The sequence below is a fragment of the Phalaenopsis equestris genome, unplaced genomic scaffold (assembly GCF_001263595.1).
Source record: "Phalaenopsis equestris unplaced genomic scaffold, ASM126359v1 Scaffold000036, whole genome shotgun sequence".
Classification (NCBI taxonomy): domain Eukaryota; kingdom Viridiplantae; phylum Streptophyta; class Magnoliopsida; order Asparagales; family Orchidaceae; genus Phalaenopsis; species Phalaenopsis equestris.
The window spans coordinates 323,993-331,283 of NW_018164478.1; positions in this window are offsets into that span (position 1 = coordinate 323,993).

A 7,291-nucleotide genomic window follows, 5' to 3' on the forward strand; every position below is an offset into this window, starting at 1 on the left:
GAATGGAGATTTATTCGAATATGGGAAGTATACGACGATCGACAAGCTGGCAACTCCTTCTAAAATAAAAGAGAGAAAAACGAACGAAAACAGGTAGCTTGGAAATGAAGTTTGTTCCTCTAAAAATGCATGTTAGAAGAAATTATCAAAGCCTTTATTATTGTTATTCATGCATAGAATAAATGTTGGAAAAGTTTGGCCCTTTCGGGACTGTATCTATGCTGGAATTCATTTTTTATGTTGAAGCATATGTTGGCATAATGTTTTGAAATGTGAGGCTTCAAGAAAAAAAAAAAAATTTTGTTGTTTTAACCCATTTTCTTGGGCTCGGTTTTGGCTTTATGGAATCTGATTTTTATGGCTTTGTTTTGACCCATTTAGTGATTTCGATCTATTTGGAATATTTCTCTGTTTTGCTCCATTTTCTTAGATTTGGTTTTCCCCTTGTGCTGGGCTCGATTGGCCCTTTTCTTGGGCTCGGTTTGGGTTCCTTTTGGTGATTTATGTTGGTTGAAATCCTTTACTGTTTGGATCATTTCTTAGATTTGGTTTGCCCCTTGTGTTGGGCTTGGTTGCCCCTTTTCTTGGGCTCGGTTTGGGTTCCTTTTGGTGATTTATGTTGGTTGAAATCCTTTACTGTTTGGATCATTTCTTAGATTTGGTTTGCCCCTTGTGTTGGGCTTGGTTGTGGGCTCGGTTTGCCATTTTTCTTGGGCTCAGTTTGGGCTCCTTTTGGTGATTTATGTTGGTTGAAATCCTTTACTGTTTGGATCATTTCTTAGATTTGGTTTGCCCCTTGTGTTGGGTTCGGTTTGCCCTTTTCTTGGGTTCGGTTTGGGCTACTTTTTGGAGATTTATGTTAGCTGGAATCATTTACTGTTTGGTCTGTTTCTGTGGCCATCTTTGCCCGAGACAATGCGTATTTATTCTGGGTTTTGATCTCGTTGTTTTGTTGGATCTGACTATTCCTATGTTGGACTGATACCTTATCCTTACTACTTGGGACTTGGATGTGCTTGTGCAGCTCTTTATTCTATTCCTTTTGTTGAGTTCATTGTGCCTAAGTAATTGATTGGGTTGCCCCTTTTAATTATGTTCAATTTGCGTGGAAGATATCCAAATAACGCTTCCTTTTGAAATTTTTGTGGTAATCAAGTTTGTCATTCTAAAATTCATAAATTCCAATATGCACTACTATGTGGAAATGTTTAATGTGAGTCGTATTTGATGTTTATGACATTTATGATCCTCCTCTTGCTGCCCCTATTCATAGATCTATTTTGTGGTGGCTTTGGTCTGTTGTCTTTGCCGAGAAGATGGCTTGGTGGTTTTTGGTTTGCTGCCTTAAGCCGTGAGTTAATTGGATTTTGGATGTGAGCCCGGTTGCCTTACCCGTGAGCTCTCCTCTTCTTGTTGCCTTACTCGTGAGTTCTCCTCTCTTTTGGCTCATACCCGTGAGCTGGATTTGAAGCTTGTTGTGATTCCTATTGTGCTTTATCTGTGAGTCCTCCTCTCTTTTGGCTTATACCCGTCAGCTGGAATTGGAGCTTGGTTGTGATTTCTATTGCCTTGGTCATGGATATTTACAAAAATAATTTCATTCTAATGAGATGTAAAAGAAAAGGGAAAAGAGCTTGTGATTAAAGTTGGAATTGGTATTGGCATCGTTTTTTGAGATTTAAAAAGTTATTCTTTATGGATTAGTCTTTCTTGTTTTATGACATATGAAGATTTCTTGAAACTTTATTTTAATAAATTATGAATTTGATATAAATTGAATTCATAAAGGGGTTTGGAAATTCATAAAATTATCATTTGAAAATAATATCCTTCTAGGATTGATTCGAGGATCTTGGGCCCTATTTTTAGGTTTTTTTGATATGACTTTGAGGATTGTTCTACCCTTTTTCTTTCGATCTTTTGGGTGGATCAGTTTCTCCACTCTCATCCCTATTTTTGTTCTTTTCTTTCCTTGCTTCTTGGTTCAGTTTTATGTGTTTATGTCTGATACATAAGTGCTCATGTATGGTCTTTTGTTATATGTGAAACCATCAAGCAAAGTCGCAAGTAAGTCGGTTTTGTTTTGGGGCGTAGGGCGATGATGACAAAAGCACGCCGGTGGTAGAGTAGAATGATATCTCATCCTACAACACCAGGACTCAATTCTGGGACCTAATGAACTATAGGATAAAAGTATCATTCACCGACATAAGACTAGAGGGGGACCCGTACCTTCTTAGGCTGTTGGTAGTCCTAGGCTCGGTGACGTGATCGACTTCTGGACAACTATTTCTTTTTTCAAAATTAATAAAACAAATTGATAAGGACAGATACAATATTTATAAAAATATTTTCATTATAAAATTCAAAATTAAAACAATTTTCCTTTTGTATACTTGAAATACATAAGCATAAAACTTAAGTTTTAAAGAGGTGTTACAAATTGAGTTGTCCACTTGTTGATTGCCGATCCTGGGCTAAGGAATACCCTCCTAAGTAAGGTTCAGTAGGATATCCTTCTAATGGAGTGTCGGACTTTACGCATCCCGGTGACCGAGTAGCCTTCGATGACCTTCAAATACAAATATATATGAGCCTAGCCCCGACCCGAGTGCTTACGGTCCCCTCTTTTCGGTTTTTCTTTTTCATAAGTTTTCTTTGAATTTTGAACAAAGCACTCGTGGTTTTTTCTTCGGGATTTTCACGAGATTTATTATTATTATTCATCATTTTTTTTTGAATCTTTCATCGTGGATTTATTCATCAATTTTCTCAAAGTTTCCAAACAACTTTTCTTTATACAGTGAATAATAGCTGGCTTAAAAGACCAGCAGACTTCTCAAATTTACAGGTGTGATTTACTTTGCAACTTTTTTTTTATTTCCTATGTTATATTACTTTCCCAGCATGTTATACTGCTCTTTCTAGCACGTTATACTCTTCTTTCAGCATGTTATACTTAACATATCTACTGTATATTATACTGTTTCTTTTCTTTTATACTGCATGTTTAGTTATTTTGATACACAATATGTCTTAGTTTAGGAAAACCTAGTGATTGTATAGGATTAACACTAAACTAGTAGGTGCAACTACGAGGAGCTTCGAGCGAACATTGTGGGCAGCACGACGAGGAACAACTTCAAGGTGGATCTGCAACAGCAAGACATCAAAACACATCACATAAACATCTTCACATCACTTATCATTTCATTTAGTTTAAATAACAACTCATAGAATCACCCTTAAGGCTTTTGCACAACTCTGTTTTGCAATTATAAGTCCTAACACTTTAGGATTCCGAGGTTACCGCGTTAGGATTCCGAGGTTACCGTGCGGTACGGTGTAAATCCTCCCATCTTTTTAGGTTATTTGCACAGTCCGATATTGTGTAAACATAAGTCTTAAATCCTAAATAATTTGCAGGATTGAAATATCAAATTACATCATTTCAAAAGACATAAAGCCGAATATTAAGATAGTTGGGACATCCCCTGGGTTTCTCCTGGATCTGTGATGTCTCCTATTATTCATTCCTTTGAATCCCTTAAAATAATTATTTATATTTTGAGTCATTCCCATTTGATTTTCCCATGTCCAGTCGTGAAAACCTAAACTTTGAAATCTTGAAGGCAACACCACCTGATCTTAATCGAGAGTTTTCTTAAGTGACATTCAGTCATTTAAGATATAATTAACTATAGGAGTTTGTCTTTATAGGGAACCTGGAACCCAGATAAAATAAACTCTATCTAATTTTTTTATGTTAGGTAGGGAAACTTGTTGGTCTTTTTATAAAATATTTCACAGACCAAAACGGATGTCACAATTTTTTTAGTCTTGGTGATTGAATCATTATTACAAGTGATATATTTATTCTTCGGAATAAGTGTATTACTTGTAGTATTGTATTCAATCATCTAAACTATTTAAAATGTGAGACCCGTTTGGTCTCACCTATTTTAAAATTAAAATGTTACTTTTAAAAATAAAAAAAGGGTTAGATTCATATTTAAATTATTTTCAAAATCACAAAATCACTACTTTTTCAAATCACGAATTTAACACGGCCGACATGTCTTTTAAAACACTCAAAATAAAATTTAGGTGTTTTTCAGTGTTTTAAAAAACAATCATGCCTTAATGAAACATATCAGCATGCTCTATTCAAAATAAAAATATAAACAAACAAAAATAATAAATAATAAATAATAAACAAAAAAACAAAAATGATCCCAAACGGGCCCAATCATTTTTGTTTGGTTGTTTTCTAATTTATATTTTTATTTTATTTTGTTTATCTTTTTATTTTGAACAAAACATGTTGATATGTTTCATTCATGATTGTCTTTTAAAACATTTGATTGTTTTCAAAAACATCTTTATTTGTTTTTACAAACAAAAAGCAAAAATTTAAAAAAAAAACATCAAATAAACGTTTTTAAAAATAAAAACCAAAATTGAACCCAAACAAGCCCTTTATGAATTAAATACAGTAGCAGCATAATAGGAAGCAACAAAATTCTTGGTAGCACCTCTAAAATCCATGTATGCAAATTGGAATTTCTTGGGTCGAGTTAAAAGGAGCAAGAGTTGAGCCAACCAAACTTTTCAAAATATCAGAAAAGATATCCCATTCATATAAGAATCGACATCACATACATGCTTAAAATAGAACAAATAAAAGGAAAACAAAAATAAAATGATAGTGCTAATATGGATAATAACTTTCTATGTTTTCGATGAGATCAGACTCTCAGATTTCCATCACTAACTCTCATAACATGGCAAAAAAATACTTTTTAATACAGGTTATTTATAAAATTATTCTTTTTAAGCCAAGAATTCAAAAACTACTGTTTAGTTAGAGGTTTCTTAAAGAATAAAAGACTAAACAGTTGCCATAGCTTAAAAGCTGCAGAGACAATGGCCATAGAAAACTTGAGATAAGCATGAATCTACTCACCTGCTACCAACATACCATCAACATATAGCACTAAAATAAAGAAATAACAAAAGCATTCATATAGCAACACCAATTTACCTGAAACCTCAACAAATCATAGCTATTATCAGAATCGGGCACAGGAGCTTGGAATTTCTAAGACTAGAACGAACGGTCGGAATATGAATTTTTTTTTTTTTTCATTTCCAACACTACCAGTTTACCGTCCAAAAAAGGAAAAGAAAAGAGTTGCTAAGGAAAATGTTTTAATTAACAAATAATAAGTTTACCTTCCCGTTCGTTGATCTCGTATTCTATACACATTATCTCTTTAGTACTCATCTTTTATTTAAAAGCTTAAATGTGAAATGAGGCAATATGTGTTTTTGTCTTTTCTAATATGTTATAGAAAATCATATAATAATTTAAATCAAACATTCATGATATTCACATGGAAGAAATTTAAATATATTTATGAAAAAAGAATATCTAAATACTTTTGCATGCGTCAACTTCTACTCTACTTTTCATATGTAATCTCTTAAGCTTTAGTATGTTTATTACACTTAAATTTATACATTCATCTCAGAAACACCATTTAAACATAACCTAACATAAGTCTGGCTGATACAAGCATTGTCGAAACAATGGTTAGTGATCTATATTTCAGTATCGTCTGAGGTGGAAAGGTACCTGCTCACCCCTAGCCGACTCGGCAATTCACACAGCTGTTAGAAATCTAAATTTCAAATTTTCCTGAAGCAGTAGGATTTCTACTTATACTTGATTGATACTATAATTGACACAATGATTAGTGATCTAAATTTTACTATTGTCTGAGATAATAGGAAACAATCTATCCACGTAACATTGGCATCCCCGGCTAGCATCATTTGGGAGTAAATTTCTCTTACTATTATACAAACATTCATATATACACTAATTATTTCATTCTTCCAAGCATACATTATTTTTTATGAGATATTTTGTATTTATCTACCAATAAATAAATGCACATCTACTAGAATCAAAATATCATGCAATGATCTAATAACTTCATAGAAAAATTATTATGCAACTATTTATCATGATATTTTCCCATCTCACAATATGAAAAATCTGTTGTAACTTAAATAACACTAGAATAGAGCATAAATGAAATCAAGAATATATTTATAAATAAGAAATATTTCTAAACTTTAAAAATATAATTAATCACCTTAACCTTGCTCGAAAATAAATATTACAATTTTCCTATCTTACAATGAATCAATTTTAAATCCTGATTCCTATTAATAATTAATATGATCTAACATTAATATGATCATAAACATCAAATTTAACTTAATAAATTTAAAACTTTAATTTCATTTACCTTAAATATTTTCCTTCGTCGTTGTCTATTCTCCTTGTTTCAAACCACATCATTCATTCTCTATTTTTTCTTATTTTTGTCATTAATTCATAAAACAATAATCATTATGATTCAAAGAAATATGTTAAATTCCAAAATAATAATTAAACCCTATGCTTCGTTGACTTAAACTTCTTCCTCTGTTGCACAAAAATTGGTCTCGATTTCTCCCAATCTTTTAACTTAATTACTTGTCAAATTTAATCATTGTTATTAATTCATAAAATTTAATATTAACTTAATAACAATTTTTATCAAAATAATTTATAAAATTAAAAATATAAAACCCATAAAAGAAAACACTCACCTCTTCCCTTCTCTCTAATGCCTCTCAGATCCCCTTCTTCCCTCTTCTCCTTCCCTTCACACTAGAAGCAATCAAACCTTCCATAAGCAAGAAATGAGCACCATCACTATGATAGCAGTGTCTTCCTTCTTCACAAGCGTACGCGTTTGAAGTTGACAGTAGGACTGTAAATGAGTCGAGCTTGAGCAAGCTCATGTTTGGCTTATGTTCGGCTTGTTTGAAATCGATCGAGTTGGAAATCGACTTGTGTTCGAAATTGGCTCGTGAACAGTGTGTTCGTGTTTGGCTCGTATTCGGCTCGAAATTGACTCATTAAAATTAATTTTTAAAAATAGATGTAGAGTGTTGAATTTGAATATGTATCAAATTTATGCAAATATAAGACACATAAGTACATTACCACATGAGTTGCTATGATCTAAACTTAGATATAAATATAAATAATATATATAATATTTTTTATATAAATAATTATATGATTTTTCTTATGGATAAAAAAAGCCAAACGTGCAAGCCGAATATGAGCAAACAAAGAGTTGTTCTTGTTCGGCTCGTTTATAATTCGAGCTTATAAAAATTACTCGCGTTTGACGAGTCGAACACGAGCTGTTCGCGAACAACAAGC